The sequence below is a fragment of the Mus musculus genome, chromosome 12, assembly GCF_000001635.26.
Source record: "Mus musculus strain C57BL/6J chromosome 12, GRCm38.p6 C57BL/6J".
Lineage (NCBI taxonomy): Eukaryota > Metazoa > Chordata > Mammalia > Rodentia > Muridae > Mus > Mus musculus.
In genome coordinates this window covers 75,669,625-75,690,820 of record NC_000078.6, presented here as the reverse complement: position 1 = coordinate 75,690,820, position 21,196 = coordinate 75,669,625, and the positions used below count along the sequence as shown (strand labels likewise).

General features: G+C 44.2%; 1 long non-coding RNA gene across 1 annotated transcript; it reads right to left on the bottom strand.

The window, feature by feature from the left end:
• Positions 1 to 2,556: 2,556 nt before the first annotated feature.
• On the bottom strand, positions 2,557 to 21,096 carry Gm34717. Its single transcript, XR_381697.2, has 3 exons — positions 20,740 to 21,096; positions 3,852 to 4,080; positions 2,557 to 2,574 (listed from the first exon to the last, which is right to left on the bottom strand). It is a non-coding gene; the product is annotated as a predicted gene, 34717 (long non-coding RNA).
• Positions 21,097 to 21,196: the final 100 nt, after the last annotated feature.

Below are 21,196 nucleotides of genomic sequence, written 5' to 3'. Positions count from 1 at the left end.
ACTCAATCCAGACAAGTCTTCACAGACAACTCCAGAGATTAGTTTCCTCAGTGATTCTAAATCTCACAGCACATGCATTAAATGGAAATCTGCTTTAGATTTTGAGTTGAGAGTCACTGTTCTCAAATCACAGGATCCTTCAGATATTTCCCAGATTCAAGTGTAGACGACAGTGAACACTACCACAAAGTTAGCCGGAAAACCCCTTTGAATGTAACATGATTCTCAGATGAGAACAGGGACTTTAACACTGTCTTCTGGGACCTAGAATGTTTGTAGCATGGAATAGCTGGCAAACACTATTTGAATTGATTCTGTTTAAGGAGAAAGAGGACTGGGGGGGGGGGGGGGGAGAAGCTCAGTCAGTTAGGCACTTGCCTTGCAAGCATGAGAACCTGAGTTTGATTTTTAGAATCTACTTAAAAACTTGGCATAGTGGTGGTTTTTGTGATCCAAGCACTCGGAGGCAGGAGGATGACCCCTGTGGCTTGCTGATGCCTAAGTGGGGAGCCAGTGAGATATCCTGTCTTAAAGGCAGTAGATAGTTTCTCTGAGGACATTCGAACATGTCCTCTCATCACTACATGCACACACATGCATTAAAAATGTTTCTATTTTATTGTTTTATGTGAATGAGTGTTTTGCCTACATATATTGTCTTAGGGTTTTACTGCTGTGAACAGACACCATGACCAAGGCAACTCTTTTTTTTTTTTTTAAGATTTATTTATTTATTATATTTAAGTACACTGTAGCTGTCTTCAGACACTCCATAAGAGGGCGTCAGATCTCATTACAGGTGGTTGTAAGCCACCATGTGGTTGCTGGGAATTGAACTCAGGACATTCAGAAGAGCAGTCAGTGCTCTTAACCGCTGAGCCATCTCTCCAGCCCGGCAACTCTTATAAGGACAACATTTAACTGGGGCTGGCTTACAGGTTCAGAGGTTCAGTCCATTATTATCAAGGCAGGAGCAAGGCAGCATCCAGGCAGGCATGATGCAAGAGGAACTGAGAGTTCTACATCTTCACTGGCTTCCAGGCAGCTAGGTTGAAAGTATTAAATCCCATGCTCACAATGACACACCTACTCCAACAAGGCCACACCTCTTAATAGTGCCACTCTCTAGGCCAAGCCTATACAAACCATTGCATGTATATGTGTGCACTTTGTGAGTGCTTGGTGCCCAAAGAAGTCAGAAGAGGGCCTCTGATTCCCTTGGCTTGGAATTACCAAGTTGTGAGCTTCTACATGGATGTTGGGAATGGAACCTGGGTCATCCAGGTCATCCACAAAAGCAGCAAGCACTTTTAACTAACTGATGAGCCAACTCTCCACACTAAGACCTTTTGTGTGTGTGTGAGACGGGGGTCTTTCTACATAGTCCTGTCTGTCCTGGAAGTGACTACGTAGACTAGGGTGGCCTTCAGCTCACAGAGATCCCTCTGTCTCTGCCTTCTGAGTGTTGGGATTAAAGGCATGTCTCCCTGTGCCCTGCCTGAAACATATTTCAAAGGGAACACATTTGTGATGGTTTAAATCATTATGGGCCCCATAGAATCATGTGTTTGGATGTTTGGCCGGCTGGGAGTGGCACTATTAGGGTTTGTGGCTTTGTTAGAGGAAGTGCATCCCAGGGGAAGTGAGATCTCCTATGCTCAAGCTACCTCTAAAGTAGCAGACACACACTCTCTGCTCCCAAGGGATCAAGATTTAGAGCTCTTAGCGCTTTCTCCAATGCCATGGCTTCCTGGGTTAGAGCATCCCATCAAGATGCTTCCTTTCCATCATGATGGTGATGATGGACTGACCCTCTGAACCTGTAAGCCAATCACAATTAAATGTTGCCCTTTATTAGAGTTGCCTTGGTCATGGTGTCTCTTCACAGCAATGGAAACCTTAACTAAGACAACATTTTCTGCAAATTCCTGGATACAAAAGATGCAGTACTGTAGAACCAAGATTGTGGTTTCATGCCAGCCTGGGCTACACAGTGAGTTTAAGACCAACTTGTGCCCTCGCTAAAAGAAAAAGTAGCAGTTCATATTCTTTTTTTTTTTTTGCAGTTTGGTTTCGATTCCTCATTTTTAAAAAATTGGATATTTTATTTATTTACATTTCAAATGTTATCCCCTTTCCCGTTTTCCCCTCTGTAATCCTCCTATACTATCCCCCCTTACCCTGCTTCTATGAGGGTGCTCCCCTACCCACCCACTCCCCCCTCACTGCCCTAGCATTCATCTACACTAGGGCATCAAGCCCTCACAGGACCAACGGCCTCCCCTCCTATTGATGTCAGATAAATCCCCTCAGCTCCTTCAGTCCCTCCTAACTCCTCCATTGGGGTCTCTGTGCTCAGTCTGATGGTTGGCTGCGAGCATCTGCATCTGTATTGGTTAGGGTCTGGCAGAGCCTCTCAGGAGACAGCTGTATCAAGCTCTGGACAGCAAGCACTTCTTGGCATCCACAATAGTGTCTGGGTTTGGTGTCTGCATGTGGGATGGATCCCCAGGTGGGGCAGTCTCTGCATGGCCTTTCCTTCAGTCTCTGCTCCACTCTTTGTCCCTGTATTTTCTTTAGAAAGGAAAAATTCTGGGTTACATTTTTGGAGATGGGTAGGTGGTCCCATCCCTCAACTGGGGGGGGGGGGCATGCCTAACTTCTGGATATGGTCTCCACAGGTTCTCCCTCCCCTTTTTGGGGTATTTCTGCTAATGTCATCCCTGTGGGGTCTTAAGAGGCTCTTGCTTTCCTGGCATCTGGGACTTTCTAGTTGCTACTCCCAGTTCTTCATCCCCCATTGCTACATACCTCTGTTCAAATTCCTGACCCTCTGTACATCTCCATCTCCTCCCATACCTGATTCTGCCCCTCATTGCCCCCCTCCTCTCTTCCTCCAAAGTCCCTCCTCACCCTCTACTTCCCTTGAATATTTTGTTCCCCCTTCTAAGTAGGATTGAAACATCCTCATTTTTTTAAACCTCCAGTTTCCTAATTCTGGGCAGAGGACTTCTTGTACATAAGAAATGAAGGTCAGAGGCTGGGTGTGAATGCACGGGTAGAGCCTAGTATGCTATAGGTTCTACTCCTGGCAACACGGAACAAACAAAAGGTGAAGGCCAGTCTTGGTGACACAAGCTCAGAATCCCAGCAGTCAGGAGGTAGAAGCATGATTTTGAGTTCAAAGCCAGCCAGGGCAATCTAGGGAGGGACTACAAAACAGAAACCCATCCTAACCATTTCCTCTTACTGGGTGATTTATCTCCAGGACGATCTTCAGCAAATGCAAGACTCAGCAAAGCTTTGTAATCCTTCCCGTTCCTTATCTCAGCTGTCAAGTATGAGAACCTGGGATTTACTTATCTCTGTTCAGAGCATTTTCCCATGGGTTGGGAGCAAAAAGTATTACATAGCCCATTTATACCCGGTGTGTGTTTATAGTTTGCTTTCTTTTCCTACTGGAATTGGGGTTGAATCCAGGGTCTCAGCACATTGGGCATGCGCTCTGCCACTGAGCTACACCCAACATCATGATTTGCCTTTTGAAAGGAGCAGTTCTCTTTTCTCTGCAGCGTTTCTTCTAAACAAGTCTAATAAGTTTTCAAGCGTGGAAGATTATTTCTTGAAAGGAAATCATTACATGCTGTGAGTTTACATGAGAGATGATTATCCAAGGTAATAGATTTTGTAGCACAAATCAATAATTAGCATTTATTAATTTTTAATACTTAAATGTAAGGGTTGGGAATGCTAATTCATTAGAGAAATGTTCAGGACTGAGATAGGCATCTATTTAATGGTCCCTTTATTGACTTTCAAACCTAGGAATAGCTTTCACTTCAGGCAATCACCTGCAATCAACTGTGATCCTCTGATTACAAATTTATTCAAGTTGTCTGCTCTCACCATGACGGCATCTTATCTCCTCCCACATCAGAAGACACACTTTTCAGTATGCTTTTTGTAAGGAAAGCAAACACCGCTTGGCTGCACTGTTGATATTATTATTATTGTTCCTATATTAAGGTCTTGGCAATCAGGACGAGGTCCAGGTTTAGGAAGCTCAGCACATCTTAGGATCTGGCAAACAAATACATTTAATATAATGCTTAGAAAATTGCAACCAATAATTACTTTAAGTAAGTACTTCTCCAGAATATGAAGTAAGAGTGAAATACTGTGTGACAGCAAAAAGAAAGCAAGGATCAGCCAACAGTCCTGGGAGTCTCATCCTATAATCCCAGAATTTAGTAGTAGAGGTCAGAGAGTCAGAAACTCAAGGGCAGCCTAGGCTAGCTACATTAGGATCCTTTCTCAAAACAAACAAACCCCAAACAGGCTACCCCTCCTTCCCCCAAAAGCCCTCCTGCTAAACAAACAAAATCATTTAAAATGACAAGATAAATAAATAAAGAGACTGGAGAGGTGGCTCAGCGGTTTAAGGGCACTCTCTGCTCTTCCAGAGGTCCTGAGTTAAATTCCCAGCGCTCCTATGGTGGCTCACAACTGTCTATGATGGGATCAGATGCCCTCTTCTGGTGTGCAGACTTTACAAACAGAGAAAGTATCTGTATCCATGAAATGCATAAATAAATCTTTAAGGCAGGTGTGCTGGAATATGCCTTCAATCCTAGCACTAGGAAGCAGAAGCAGGTGGATCTCTGAGTATAAGGCCAGCCCACTCTACAGAGCAAGTTCCACAGCCAGGGCTGTACAGAGAAATTCTGACTTGAAAAAAATAAAATTGATAGGTAGGTAGGTAGGTACATAGATAGGTAGGTAGGTAAATAAGTAGCTAGATAGCTAGATAGATAGGATATCATTGATATTTGACTCTTGGGCAAAGGTATCAGAAATACTGAAAATATATGGCTGTTAAGAGTATTTGCTGGGCTGGAGAGATGGCTCAACAGTTAAGAGCACTGACTGCTCTGCTAGAGGTCCTGAGTTCAATTTCTCGCAACCACATGGTGGTTCACAGCCATTTGTCATGGGATCTGATGCCCCCCCCCCTTTCTGGTGTGTGTCTGAAGACAGCTACAGTGTACTCATATAAATAAAAAAAATTAAAAAAATTTTAAAAAAGAGTATCTAAAAATAAATAACTAAAAAGCCAGGCAGTGGTGGCACATGCCTTTAATCCCAGCACTCGGGAGGAAGAGACAGGTGGATTTCTGAGTTTGAGGCTAGCCTGGTCTACAGACTGAGTTCCAGGACAGCCAGGGCTATATGGAGAAACCCTGTCTCAAACAAACAAAAAAGAGTATCTGCTGTTCTTACAGTAGACTCAGGTTCAGTTTTTCAGTGCCCACATGGCAGCTTACAACCATGTATATCCAGCTCTGGTCTTCGGGTCTCATGTGATGCACATACATATATACAGGCACTCACACACATACATAAAATAAAAACTAATGAAAAAGACAGGCCTTGTAGTGCACATCTTTAATCCCAGAAGAGGCAGGTGGATTTCTGTTAGCTCAAGGATAGTATGGTCTACAAAGTGAGTTCTAGGCTAGCCAGGACTGTTACACAGAGGAACCCTGTCTTGAAAAACAAACTAATTTAAAAAAAAAGAAACTTGAGCCAATTGTGGTATACACCTTTAATCTCAGCACTCAGGAGGCAGAGCCAGGCATATCCATCAGGGTTATATAGAGAGACTGTAGTGGTTTGAATATGTTTGGTCCAGAGAATGGCACTATTTGGAGATATAGCCTTGGAGAAGGTGTGTCACTGGTGGGTGTGGGCTTTAAGACCCTCCTCCTTGCTGCCTGGACGCCAATCTGTTCCTGATTGCCTTTGGATGAAGATGTAGAACTCTCAGCTCCTCCTACTGCACCATGCCTGCCTGGATGCGGCCTTACTCCTGCCTTGACGATACTGGACTGAATCTCTAAACCTGTAAACAGCCCCAATTAAATGTTGTCCTTATAAGAGTTGCCCACTAAGACAGACCCCATCTTTCTTCTTTTTTTTTTTAAACAATTTTCTAATTAGACATTTTCTTCATTTACATTTTTTTGTTTTGTTTTGTTTTCGAGACAGGGTTTCTCTGTATAGCCCTGGCTGTCCTGGAACTCACTTTGTAGACCAGGCTGGCCTCGAACTCAGAAATCCACCTGCCTCTGCCTCCCGAGTGCTGGGATTAAAGGTGTGCGCCACCGCACCTGGCTCATTTACATTTCAAATACTATCGAAAGTCCACTATACACTCCCCCTGCCCTGCTTCTAAACCACCCACTCCCGAATCCTGGCTCTGGTATTCCCCTGTACTGGGGCATATAATCTTTGCAAGACCAAGGGCCTCTCCTCTCAGTGATGGACCACTAGGCCATATTCTACTACATATGCAGCTAGAGACATAAGCCCTGGGGGTACTGGTTAGTACATATTGTTGTTTCTCCTATAGACCCCTTCAGGTCCTTGAGTACTTTCTCTAGCTCCTCCATTGGGGGCCCTGTGTTCCATTCACTAGATGACTGTGAGCATCCACTTCTGTATTTGCCAGGGACTGGCACAGCCTCACAAGAGACAGCTATATCAGGGTCCTGTCAGCAAATTCTTGCTGGCATATGCAATAGTGTCTGCGTTTGGTGGCTGATTATGGGATGGATCCCCGGGTGGGGCAGTCTCTGGATGGTCCTTCCTTCCGTCTCAGCTCCAAACTTTGTCTCTGTAACTCTTTCCATGGGTATTTTGTTCCCCATTCTAAGGAGGAACGAAGTATCCACACTTCTTGATTTTCATGTGTTTTGCAAATTGTATCTTGGGTATTCTAAAATCTTCCAGGGAAACAGAAGGCTGGGGTTCCAGGCCTGCACCACCACACCCAGCGTGTTCATGCTTCCCCCACTCATTTCCTTGTGTTCAAGGCAGTTCTAGTGCTCACGCTCAACTTGCTTTGCTTTCTTTGAGAATAACTCCAGAAGTTAAGATCAGAAAACATGAGCTTGTTTTTGACACCCTTGGTCCAGTCCGAATCAGCCTTACAGTGGGAGCAAAGGTTGGAATTGGCACTCATAATCCTGACGCCTCCCCTGTACCTGGTAACTTATTTACACTGCTATTTAATCTTCATGATGCAGGCCTTCTCTGTACTAGGTAGCTATTTACAGTGCTATTTAATCTTCATAAAATTCATGATGAGATAGTTACCCAACTATGAACTTGAGATTTACAAATAACTTACTCATGATGACATTTTGAGTAATAGTGTTTATTTTTTTTTAAATCTATTGTGAATTTTTTACAATTAAAAAAAAAAAGACATGTGTTTCTTTAGTGTGTGAATGTAGTATGCACACACAGGCTATGACACCCACGAAGATATGAGAGGACAACGTGGAGGAGTTTGTCTCCTTCTTCCACCATGTGAGTTTCAGGCACTGAACTTGGGGCTACCAGATTTGGCAGCAGTAGCCTTTAGCCACTGTGGTGGTTTGAATATGCTTGGCCCATAGGAGTGGTGCTGTTTGGGGGTGTGGCCTTGTTGGAGGAAGTGTGTCACTGTGGGGGTAGGCTTTGGAGGTCTGCTCCTATGATCAGGCTCCTCCCAGTGTGGAAGAGACCCTCCTCCTGGCTGCCTGCAGAAGAGAGACTCTCTCTTTTGGCTGGATATGGATCAAGATGTAGAACTCTCAGCTTCTCCAACACCAGGTCTGTCTGTGTGCTGCCATGCTTCCTGCCATGATGATACTGGATTGAACCTCTGTGAGTGTAAGCCAGCCCTTAGTAAATAGTAGACTCACAACAGTCTTCCAGTTTTTGCCTCCTACGTGCTGGGATTACAAGGTATGAGTCACCATGTACGTCAAGGCTAGTCTGGAATTCATTAATGTAGCCAGGCTGCCACTGGGTGCTGGATTTATAAGAGTTAGCCATCACATTTGGCTCTAACTCATTTTTGTTCAGACAGGGTCTCAGGTAGCCTAGGCAAGCCTCAAGCTCCCTATGAAGTAGAAGATGATCTCTCCCTCCACCTTTTTTTGAGACAAGGTCTCACTATGTATCTCTGTCCTCTGTAGACCAGGTTGGCCTTGAACACCTGCATCTGGTTTCCCAGTGCTGGTATTAAAGGTTTGCGGTACTACACTGGGCAAGGAAGATGATGCTGAATTTCTGGTCCTTTTCTTCCTAAGTGCTGCAGCTCTGGTTGATTTTCCTAGCTCTGATTCATTTTTTAAAACTTATTATATTGAAGGTAGGGTATGCATGTGCCACAGCATGCATGTGGAGGTCAGAGTACAACCTTTTCCAGGGAGTAATGTTTCCTCTTCCAGGGCTGAGCTCTGCTCATTAGGGCTGTGCGGCCCTGCTGATTCTTTTTCTTTTCTTACACACACACACTTTTGTTTTGTTTGAGACAGTTTCTCTGTGTAGTCCTGACTGTCCTGGAACTCACTCTGCAGACCAGGCTGTCCTCAAACTCAAATCTACCTCCCTCTGCCTCCCTATTTCTGGGATTAAATGTGTGAGCCATCACTGCCTGGCTGCCCGGCTGTTTTACGATTTTATATATTGTGTGTGTGTGTGTGTGTGCAAGTGCATGTGCCCAGGAACTGGAGGCAGTTGTGAAGCACCTGGCATGGGTGCTGGGAACTTAAGTCCCATCTTCTGCCAAGAACAGGAAGGAATCTTAACCACTGAGCCATCTTTCCATCCCTGATTTTTTTTAATTTGTTTTTTTGTTTTTTTTTTTTCGAGACAGGGTTTCTCTGTGTAGCCCTGGTTGTCCTGGAACTCACTCTGTAGACCAGGCTGGCCTTGAACTCAGAAATCTGCCTGCCTCTGCCTCCCAAGTGCTGGAATTAAAGACGTGTGCCACCATTGCCCCGCCCATCCCTGATGGGCAGACCAAACACTATTATACCAAGAACTCTTTATCTTCCTTCCTTTCTTCTTCCCTCCCTCATTCCTTCCTTTCCCTTCTTTTTCTCTATTGATATATTTTGCTGTTTGTTCATTCTTTAACTTTTCAGTAAAGGAAAAGAAGTAAAGCTTAAACCAGCTAATTTGTTACGTTTTCCATTTTTAAGGCAGAGTCTCCCTATGAGGCCGTGGGAGGCCTCTCCTCCCGCACGGTGGTAATTCAGCCCTTCTGAGCAGCTGTATGAGGTTTTCTGGGAAGAGGTCATTTTGACAGGCACCGCTGTCCCTTGCAGCATTAGCCTCGCCTCTCTCCTGAGTACACCGATGAGGTAAAGTTTGCCTTACAAGGAAAGGGAGTTGGTATCATCTTTTATTTAAAAAACAAAACAACCCAGCTTTAATATATTTTATTACGTTTGAAATTTTCATACATGTAAACATGCATTTTGATCATGTGCCCCTCAACTTCCCCTGAAGGTTCCTCAGGAACTGCCAACTCCCGTACTCTTACCTTGAGAAGACCCTTGTTACAGTGACTAATAGAACCAGTACAAAGCAAGCAGGCACCTGTCACAGACGTTCCTGCCATCTCATCTCTGGCCAAGGGCACTTGTGTTGACATTCTCAGACGCTCCACCCCACAACCCTAAGACAATTGTGAAAATTGGTCCTCTGAAATGAGTTCCAAGACTAGTTCTTCCTTATGGTAACTAGTGTCAGCCTGCCCACAATTCTCAGTCACTAGACATGAATCCACATGTCGATGGCTGTGATGTGGTTAAATCTCAAACAACTGAGATTGAGGCAAACCTTATTTATGTGTTCAGGTACCCATGGAGGACAGAAGGGGACATCAAATCCCCTGGTGTTGGTGTGAGCTGAGCTTTCTTCACATTATACTAAGGCATATCTGTGTATTTTCAATTGTTAACTCTGTACCTAGCAGAGAGCTAAATGCTGGCAGGATTTTGGTATTCTCTTTCTTTCTCTCTCTCTCTTTTTTCCCACTACAGGGTTTCTCTGTGTAGCCCTGGCTGTCCTGGAACTCACTCTGTAGACCAGGCTGGCCTCGAACTCAGAAACCTGCCTCTGCCTCCCAAGTGCTGGGTTTAAAGGCGTGCGCCATCACTGCCCAGCTAGGATTTTGGTATTCTCATTTCTATGCCCAACACCGGGTTTTCTATCTCTAACTGCTTTTCCTTCCACACCTACCTAAAAGATGAAGTCCAGGCAGCCCTCAGGGAACTAAAAAGACCAGAAGGTGTCTTACTGCTGATTAGTTATAACAAAGAGCTCACAGCCAATAGCTGGAGCAGGAAGTACAGGGGTGGAACTTCTGGGCAGGCAGAGACTGATTATGGATGAAAGCAGATGCCAGAGAAAGGAGCTGTAAGCAGGTAGTGAGAACTGCGTGTAGAGACAGGATGGTAGAAAAGTTAGAATACGCTTAGATGAGCTAGCTAAGAGGCTTCTGCAGCTAAAGGTCAATAGCTTTAAACTGTATAAAAGTCTTGTGCCTAACTTAAACCACAAGTGGTCCTCAAAAACTCCACAATATCCTGGTGCTGGAACTGTCTATATGTGAGTAACATGACATAGGTACTAAGAACCACTTGGGTAGGTGAGCAATACATGCTCTGAATAAGCCATCTCTCCATCATTCGTAATTTTAAGGAGAGCACATTATCTTACATAGCCGAGTGACAGAAACTTGAAGGGTATAACAAGTTAAAGAACATTTTTTAGACGATTAGTTTCCTATTGCTGTGATAAAGACCATGACCAACAGCAACACGAGATGAAAGGTTTTATTTGGCCTACAGGTTTGGAGCAGAGAGCTTCATTGAGAGAAGCTAAGGCAGGGACCAGGAGGCAGGAACTGAAGCAGAGACCACACAGGAATGCTGTTGTTGTTTACGGACTTGCTCTTCAGGCTCATATTTAGTTTCTTACTCTTCCCAGGACCACCTGCCCAGGCACTGCCAACAGTGAGCTGTGCTCTCTCACACCAATCATTAATCAAGGAAATGCTCTACAGGACAATCTGATGGAGGCACTTTCTCAGGTGACAGTCAGTCCCTCTTCTCAGGTGACTATAGTTTGTATCAAGCTGACAAAAACTAACCAGTACAGTGTAGCAGTACCCACGAGAATCCCACAGACCATTCCTAATGGTAGCTCTGCTAGTTTGAGATAAGCCTAGCCAGATTCCAACAAATTGTAAATTCCTCTAAAAATATTATGCGTCTCCTACTGATGTAGTTCTTTGGTTTTGTCCTGGCACTGGTTAAGCACGAAGACTTGAAAGTATCAATTTGGGATATATTGACATATTTCTTTTTGTGTTTTCATATAGTTATTTTAATAATACCAGATACAAATATTTTTCCAGGCAGTGCCTTTAATGCCTTTAATCCCAGTACTTGGGAGGCAGAGGCAGAGTTTGAGGCCAGCCTGGTCTACAGAGTGAGTTCCAGGACAACCAGGGCTATACAGAGAAACCTTGTCTCGAAGGAAAAAAAAAAAAAACACAAAAAAACAAAGGTTCTGATGAGTGGGTAAGAGCAATGACTGCTCTTCCAAAGGTCCTGAGTTCAAATCCCAGCAACCACATGATGGCTCACAACCACCCGTAATGAGATCTGCTGCCCTCTTCTGGTGCATCTGAAGACAATGCTACAGTGTACTTATAATAAATCATTGGGCCGGAGCTAGTAGGTTGACTGGATCGAGCAGAGGTCCTAAAATTCAATTCCCAACAACCAGATGAAGGCTAACAACCATCTGTACAGCAACAGTGTGCTCATATACATAAAATAAATAAACAAATCTTTAAAAAAACAAGAAAAACCAAATCAAAACAAAAAACCCCCAAATATTTTGTGCTTATATATGAAGGTATTTTTTTTTTATGGTAAAGAGGTGTTTGGTTTTTAGTGTTTTGCTTTGGTTTGGAGACTAGCACTCATGTAGCCCAGGCTGGCCTCAAAATCACTGTGTGGACAAGGATGACCTTAAACTCAAGATTCTCTTGGCTCTACCTGCAGAGAGTTGAAACTATAGGAACCAATACACCTACCTGAGATTTTAATTTTAACCCGCAGTTTTCATGACCCAAACTACTGACTACTGACTACCAATGTGTTTTTGTTTTATTTTGAAAATTAATCTATCTATCTATCTATATATCTATATCTATATCTATATCTATCTATATATATGAGTGTTTTCCCTGCACTGATGCATGCCTGTGCTCTGGTGCATGTCTGTCCAGTGGTGTACGTCTATGCATACGTAACATGCATGCCTGTTACATTCTGAGGTCAGAAGAGAATGTTGGACCTCTGGACCTGGAGTTATAGATGCTGCCATGTAGGACTGAGAATTCAACCTTTGTCCTCTGCAAGAGAAACAAGTGTTCTTAACTGCTTCACCATCTCTCCAGCGCTTTTTTTCAAGTCACATATTTCACAATTAGCTTGGCAGTTTAAATATATTATGGCAGCACTTAGGGAGCAAAGTGATGATTATTACTACAAATTCCAGCCTAGCCCGGTCTATGTAGTAAGTTCCAAGACAGCCATGTCTCAAAACAAACAAACAAACAAACAAACAAACAGCATTTTATCATTTACTCTAGTACAGGCATCTTGTGTTACAGACATATTAAAAATTTCTGCAAAAAAAAAAGTTTCTGCTATCATGTCATTAGTATTTTAGAATTACATTCATCTGGCGCTGAAGAGATGGCTCAGTGGTTAAGAGCCTTTGCTGCTCTCCCAGAAAACCAGTTTTGTTCTTGGCACCCACACTGAGCTGCTCACAACTGCTTATAACTTCAGCTTCTGGGTATCTGACACCGTCTACTGGCCTCTGTGAGCCCATACATGTAGCAGCTATCTGCACATGTGGCATACATGTGCACACATGTAAATACAAATAATAAAAAAGAAACCATATATATAAACAAAACAAAACCATTCATTTGTGTGCCAGCACACATGTGGATCAGAGGACAATTTATAACAGTCTGTTTTCTCCTTTCACCTTGTAAGGCCTGGGGATAGAATTCAGGCTGCTCCCCAGTCTCAGTAGCAAGTTCTTTTACTTGCTAAGCCATCTTGTATGCTTAAGTGTAAACTATAGATACAAACAATAAGTATTTAAGTACAAATATGAGATATATATATGTAAACTTTTTTTTTGGCTTTTCGAGACAGGGTTTCTCTGTATAGCCCTGGCTGTCCTGGAACTCACTTTGTAGACCAGGCTGGCCTCAAACTCAGAAATCCGCCTGCCTCTGCCTCCCGAGTGCTAGGATTAAAGGCGTGTGCCACCACACCTAGCTTTAATATATTTTTAAATAGTTTATTTTTATTTTTGAGACAGTATCTCGCTGTGTACTTCTAGTTGCCCTGGAACTCAGACATCCCCCAAGCTCTTTTGTTGTTGTTATTTTGTTTGTTTTTGAAACAGAGAGTTTCTCTGTGTAGCCCTGACTATCCTAGAACTTACTGTGTAGACTAGGCTATCTGTAGACTCAGAGATCCTCCTGACTTTGCCTCCCAGATGCCAGGTTTAAAGGCACATGCTACCATGCCTGGCCCAGTCTGAGTGCTGGGATTAAAGGCATGCCCACCAGGCTCAGCCTATGGATTTAAATATTTTCTTGCATTTCAAGAGTCATCTTGAGGCAGATGTGATAGCACATACTTCTAACTCCAGAATTTAAGACGTTGAGACACAAAGATTGCAAAACAAAAGAAAAACAGGGGCCTGGAAGATACCTATTGGCGAGGTGATCGACCTGCCACAGGAGGACAGAGGTTTGATCCCCAGAGCCCACATAACAAAGCAGGCATGATGGAATGCATTTGTAATCCCAGCAATGGGGACCTAGAGGCAGGAGGATCCCTGGGGCTCCCTGGCTAGCCAGTCTAGCCTACTTGACAAGATTCAAGTTATTGAGACCATGTTACAAACAAGACAGACAAAAAAAAACAAATATTGGATGGCATCTAAGAATGCCTGAGAGTGACTACTGGATACACACACACACACACACACACACACACACACACACACACCATTATTATCATTATTTTACTTTGAGGTCACCGCCTACCCTTCCTTTTTTTCCCCCAAGACTGGGTTTAACACTGTCCTTGAACTCCCAACAATCCTCCTGCCTCAGTTTTCCATATGTTGAGGCTATAGTGTGGATCACTGTATCAGTTTTGTTGTTGTTTGAGATGGGGTTTCACATAGCTTAGGCTAACCCTGTATTTATGATGTAGCTTTTATTTCCTATGTAGTTTTGTGTGCATGGGCCTGTGGCACACACCTGTTCTAGACCATTCCTGTGCATGATAGGTAAGCACTCTACGAAATGACTCTACACCCTCAGCTTTATTTTGGCTTTTGAGTCTTGCTATACATCCCCAGACTGACCTGGAATTTTCAACCCTCCCGTCTTAGCATCCTGAGTCTGGAATTAAAGGCTTGTGACAGCATGCGCAGCTTCTTGAGGTCACCCCTTCAGCTGATTAAACACGCTGCCTAAATGGCAGCACACGAAGTTGCTTCACAGACGTTCACATCTTTTTGTTTTCTTTTTCCAGACAGGGTTTCTCACTGTAAACAGCCCTAGCTGTCTTGGACTCACTTTGTAAACTGGCCTCAAACACACAGAGATCCACCTGCCTCTGCCTCTGCCTCCAGAGTGCTGGGAATCAAAGGTGAGGGCCACCACACCTGGCTTTTAGATGGAATACGTTGTGGTTTTAATGAAATCCGGTTCCAGCTGGTGGCACTGTTTCACAGTAGCTTTAGGAAGCTTTGCTAAAGGAACTGTAAACACAAAGAAACCCTTGCTCCTGTTAAGTTGCCCTGGTCATGGTGTTTTATCACAGCAATAGCAAAGTAACTAAGATACATTTCAAGACACTGAAGCACAGTGATTGAACCAACTGTCTTAGTCAGGACTACTATTGCTGTGATGAAACACCACATGGCCAAAGCAATTTAGGGAGGTACACTTCCATATCATTTCTCATCAGCAAAGCAAGTCAGGACAGGAACTCAAGCAGGGCAGGAACCTGGAGGCAGGAATTGACACAGAGGCCATGTAGGGGTGCTGCTTACTGGCTTGCTCAGTGTTATACAGCCCAGGCCCAGCTTCCCGGGGTAGCCCACAATGGGCTGGCCCCTCTCACATCAATCCCTAAATAAGAGAAAATGCCCTACAGGCTTGACTACAGCCCATCTTATGGAGGCATTTTCCCATCTAAGGCTCCCTCTTCAATGACTCTACCCCATGTCAAGTTGACTTAAACTAGCCAGCACACCAACGTTTAGTATTTGACACCTCTGTTGAATTTTCTTCTCTCAAAAGTAGCCTTAATCTTATGAAGTATACTTGTATTACATATCCCAAATGACATTTTTCTTATATAATGAAATCTTATGTTGTTCTGTTGATTTTTGTTTGTTTGTTGTCAACTTCACAAGAGCTAGAGTCAAATGGTAAGAAAAACCTCTATTGAGAATAATGCCTTCATCAGATTACCTATAGCCCAGTCCATAGGGCATTTTCTTGATTGCTAATGGATAGAAAAGTACCTAGCCCACTCCTGGCACTGCCATTCTGGGCAGGGGGTCCTGGGTGGGATAAAAGTGGACTGAGCAAGCCATGGGGAGCAATCAGTCAGCTGAATTCCTCCATGACTTCTGCTTCAGTTCCCACGCTGACTTCCCTCAGTGATAGACTGTTACCTGGAATTGTATGACGAAATAAACCCTTTCCTCTCCATTTTTCTGGTCATGGTCATTGTCACAGCAGGAGAAACCCAACTAAAGCACATTTTTTAAAAAACGCATTTAACTCTTTTTATTTATTAATCATTCCATTTGTTTACATCTCAAGTAATATCCCACTTCCCAGTTATCCCTCCACAGGCCTCCGTCCCACAACCACCCTCTCCCTTCGCCTTTGTCTCTATGAAGGTGCTCCCCCATCGATCAACCCGCTCCCACCCCACTGCTCCAGCATCCCCCTATGCTGGGGGAATCAAACCTCCACAGGACCAAGGGCCTCCCCTCCCGTTGCTGTCAGGCAAGGCCATCCTCTGCTACACATGTATTGAAGCCATGGATCCCTCCTGTACAACTAAGGCACATATTAAATTTAAAAAAATCACAATGCGAAACATCCTACAGGAGTTTTTAGTATTCATAAGTTGGTCTTTATAATTACTAAACACAAAAATCATTCCTAAAAGGGTTCATAGAAGATGTTTATTATTTATTAAAGGCAAGGGAACTGTCCTAAACTGACTTACTGTCTTCAAAAGGCTAACAGTAGTATTCATGATACCATTATTAATTATGTACATGTGCTCCTCCTAACATTGATAAAGCTTGACATTTTATTTTCAATTACCCGACTTTATTTGGAGTTTTACTTTTGTTGTTATTTTGAAACATGTTCTCATTCTGTGACCCTGGATAGCCTAAAACTATGTATCCCATACTGCTGACAATTTTCCTTTGTTATCCTTCCATTGCCAAGATCATATGTCTATACTTGACATTTTAGCTATAGCACTATTTCTGTCAACACAGCAGCCAATTCTGTTTCAACATCTATCCACATGTGACTTAACCAGCTATTCAGTCTACCATACTATACATAATTGCTAAATTTAGGCACTGTTCAAAAACTCTCAAATGAGAATCAAAATGAAAACCAAAGTTTTGTTGTAAAGGCAAAATATTTATAAGTTTTAACATAGTAATTATGAACTATTACTAAATACCTAGCAAAGCCCCACGCATGGCAGTCAATCAATGTGACAGGGAAGCTTACTCAGCCTTTTGTATTTGAGTGAGAGACCCTACCATTACTGACCTACAGTCTTATCCCTTTGTCTATTTTACAGTGAGACAGGGACAGTCACTAAGTTACCCTCACAGCCTTGAACTGAACTCTGTTAGCAACCCTGAACTTTCCATCCGGCCAAATCAGTCTTCCCAGTAGTGGTTGGGATTGTAGGCTGGCATCACTACACCCAGTAACATTTGCCATTTATGAACACACACACTTTCCATTTTAAAGATACTTGGATATAAATGAATGGGACAAGAAGAAAGCACCCTTAAAACCAAAATAAACCTCAGTGGGGTTAAGGTAAGTGGCAACGGTCACATCTAAAGATGTAAGAGGTACAGTGATGCTACAATCCAGGCACATTGCTATGTAACAGGCCCCCGGACCTTAGCACAACTGACACCATGATGGGAAAACCATTCAGACCATAAAACTCAATGTATAGGTAGCTCCACCTGTCAAAAGGAAAACACAGACCTAATCCATCAACACCCATTTTTCTGGGAAAGTCTTTAAATGTACTAACCTTGCTTTTTGGCTTGTGTAGCTAAGCTTCTGGCTGTGAGGTATGACAATCTAGGATCTAGTTTTGTGCTGAAAAGCTCACCCTGAAAAGGCTCAGGATCCAGAACACCTAGTGTGGTCACGCCAGCTAAGAAAGACTTTCTATTGGCTTAAACCCATGTCCAAGTAGTCTAAAATGGTGGATACCCCCCCACCATTTTTGGAGGGTCTACCAAGATCCTCAAAGACCAGACCTCAAAACAATGGGGGTGTGGGTCTCAGAGTCCTTTGGTGGAGGGAAGAAGGCAATCTTCAAGCAACTCCTCAGGGGACTCAACCTGAGATGTTTTAGGGCCCACCGACCCCCTTTGATCAATGGCCTATATGTGGATGGGCCCAGGGAATTGCAAAGGGAGTCCTCATTCAATCCCTGGGCCTTGGAAGCTGCTGCTGGCCACTTGTATACAAGTAGTCACTGCTGACACTGCTCTTCTACTGAAGAAGGCTGACAAGCTGACTCTGGGGAAGGAACTGTTCCTGACTGCCCCACATTTGTTTGAGGTCCTCCTATGAGGCACTCCAGAAAGATAAATGTCACCCAAGTAACCATTACCCAACACTGCTACAGGACCAGTCCACATATCTGGTTCTGTATAACATCAGTCCTCAACCCTGCTAGCCTGTTACCGGATGATGAGTCTGCAGAATGGACCTGATTCAATCCGTTGGACCTGACCTGACCAATGCTCCATTGCAGGAGGCAGACGAGGTAATGTATACTGATGGGAACAGTTTTGAGACAGGGTTTCTCTGTGTAGCCCCTGGCTGTCCCAGAACTCACTCTGTAGACCACGCTGGCCTCAAACTCAGAGATCCTTTTGCCTCTGCTTCCTAAGTGCTGGGATTACATGTGCCACTGCCACCCAGCTTGATGGGAGCAGATTTGTCCAGAATGAAATTAGGTATACTGGGGCTGCAGTGGTAACCCAGGATAAGACTATCTGGGTGTAATCTCTTAACCAAGGGACCCCAGCTCAACAAACCAAACTCATAGCACTAATTCAGGTGCTCCATTGGGGAAAAAACAAGGTCACCACTATCTGGTAAGGCTTTTCCATAGCCCACATACTTAGGGCCTTGTACTGAAAAAGAGGGCTCCTCACCTCCAACAAGGGAATCAAATATCAAGGGAGATTCTGACATTGTTGGAAGTCCTCAGGCTACCTAAGACAATGGCCAATGGTCAGCAAAGGTGAAGTTCCTCCCAAAACATAGGGTAACAGGGTGGTAGACTTGGTCACCCCGGAGGCAGGCCTAGACTTGTCTTCAGATTTTGGTGATGTTGACTGAATCTACTTCAATGTTCCAACTAGACATCAGAGGAGATTGTCTGGGCCAACTGAGAGAGTGCCAAAGAAAATCATAAGCTTAATGAGCTTTGATGGATGCTGCCAGACAGAAGGCCAGTCCTTCCAACAGCTCTTAGAAGACAGCTGGTAATGGAGCTCAACCAAAGCCATGAATCTTAGGGTCATAAAAACTGCTGAGCTCCTCGGGCCTGGATACTACATGCGCCACCTAGAGTCTTGTCAAAGACTTCCAGGTGTGTCATCTGAGCACAGGCAAAGCCCAAAGGAGGAAGAGAAGCCCTGGCTGGGATCCAGGCCCAGGAACACCCTCAGAGAGGACTGGGAACTGAACTTTACTGAAATAAAATAGAAATAAAACCTATTGCCTTTGGGTCTACAAGAACATCCTAGCTTCTTGGGTTGAGGAGATTTCTACCCCAACCAGCAGAGGCTGCATCAATTACCACAAAAGCTTCTCCAGGAGTTGGTCCATAGGCTTGGATTGCCCATATTCTGGGGTCTGACACGGTCTGGCCCTCATAGTCAAAATATTCCCAAATCTGGGAAAAGCGTTACACACTAATTAGACAGGCCACAAAGCTCAGGACAGGATAAAAAGAATAAAAACAAAACTCTTAAAATACGGCTTTAATAATGGCAAAAAATTGGGCCAGCTTTCTACATTTTGCCCTCCCGAGGGCCAGATGCACCAGTCAGAAATTACTAACCATTGCCTTCTCAAGTCCTTACAGGCCCTGCAAGACTCATCAGATCATTGGAGAGGCTGTATCTTTGTCTCCTGTCTGAGCCTGCCTGCAAGTTCCAGCCTGGTGACCTCATATGGGTAAAGAGGATCTGGACTGGAACAGCAATGAAGGTCACCCCATGAATGCACCATATCCAGCTGAAGGAGGCTACAGAAAATAATGACAAATGAGTTGTCACTAGGTCCTCCAAACCCCTAAAGACTGACAAGGGCCCTAGAATCATAGTTGTCCTATTTTGTCTTTTTCTCTCCTTTTGGAAAGGCTCCCAAGTCCCCATACGTCAGGGCACTGGGTATAAAAATGTAAAAAACCAGAACCAGGGAGCTCTTAACCAATCTATCCACTGAAACCCAAACTACCTTCCAGGTAGATTTCTGTAAAGTGCTACAACCAGAGACTACTGGGGCATGGCTCACTTGCTCCTGGGGAGAAGCGCATCCCTGGGTCCAGCACTATGGCTGCAGTTGATGCCCCTTCCCCGAAAGCCATTGTTCTTGGTTGGATAGCAAAACTGAGTCCTCTCCGGGTTACACGGATCCCTTCATAGTCCTAAAATAAGAACCATCACTACCTGTGATATAAAGATCAGGGCATGGCAAAGACCAAAACCCCGGGGGGTCAGGTTACAAGCCCCCTAGGATGGCAAGCTCCCAACTCCAATTTCCCCCAGGAATTCCCTTTAGTAACTTCATAGATAAAGGTCCAGAAGGCAGTGGAAGCCAGCATCTCAGTGTTCAGGATATGAAAAGAGTATGTCAGTTCCCTAACCATTCTTAACCCACTGTAGGTCAGGACTCCTGGCTATGCCATGACACCAAGACCGATATTAATTAGAAACTGCAACTAATCAAACAATAATCTCTATCTCCAACTCTACTAGCTGTAAATGGGACCAACCTAAACTCACCTTGGGGGGATTTCCAGGGGAAGGATACCTTTTAACAGCACCAAGATATATCCCCTAGTTAGTTCCCCTTATTCAGATTCCTGTGGGTATACACAGCACGTTAATTTCACGAGTCCCAGCCGAATGTATTTCCAGGGACAATCTGGCTTGTTTGCATTATCGCTTAACCAAGTACGTATTTTCTGAATTGTTTACACTGGAAAACGCGGTCTCATGGTTGTTATACCACAGGTATTCATCTATAATGAAAAGAGGGTAGAGTCCACCTAAACTAGATTCAGGGCTTCTTGGTGTTCAAGGACAGAGCTCATTCCCCTATTGGTAGGGCCAGATGTCATGTCTCCACTACAGTTGGAACATCAGCCCTGTATCAAACTAAAGTTTAAAAGCAACATCAAAATAGGACAGATGAGACAGGACCTGACCATTATGGACTTCAATTCCCAGAGTTACCTGGGGCCGAGGCAAAACTACCTCCAGATTTTGTAATTGCGCTCCTGTCAACCTTGAGTCATAGCCATGCTGGAGTGAAGGCCGGATACTGCTCGTTCAAACCCGCCTGTATAGCTAGGCTTTGTGATCACGTGTGGTTATTTCAGATCCACGAAATCCTGCCTCAGCCCCACTCCTCTGGTCCGCGAAATAACTTTACACCCGAGTCCGAGGAAGCGGAAGAAGTGCTGGAAGAAACTGCAAAGCCACATCCGCATGAAAAGGCGGAATCGGTGACGATCTTGCCTTTTATTGGCCACACGTCCAGGAAGCTGGGTCCCAGGGACTTCCGTTAACCTGACCTAGAGGGAGGTGTTGTATGGCGTGGTCCGTAGACCGAGTTACGCATGCGCAGACCTTCTGCCCTCGTCCAATCGGAAGGTAGCAAGCAAAGGCGCGCGGCTCCCGCTTCAGAAGA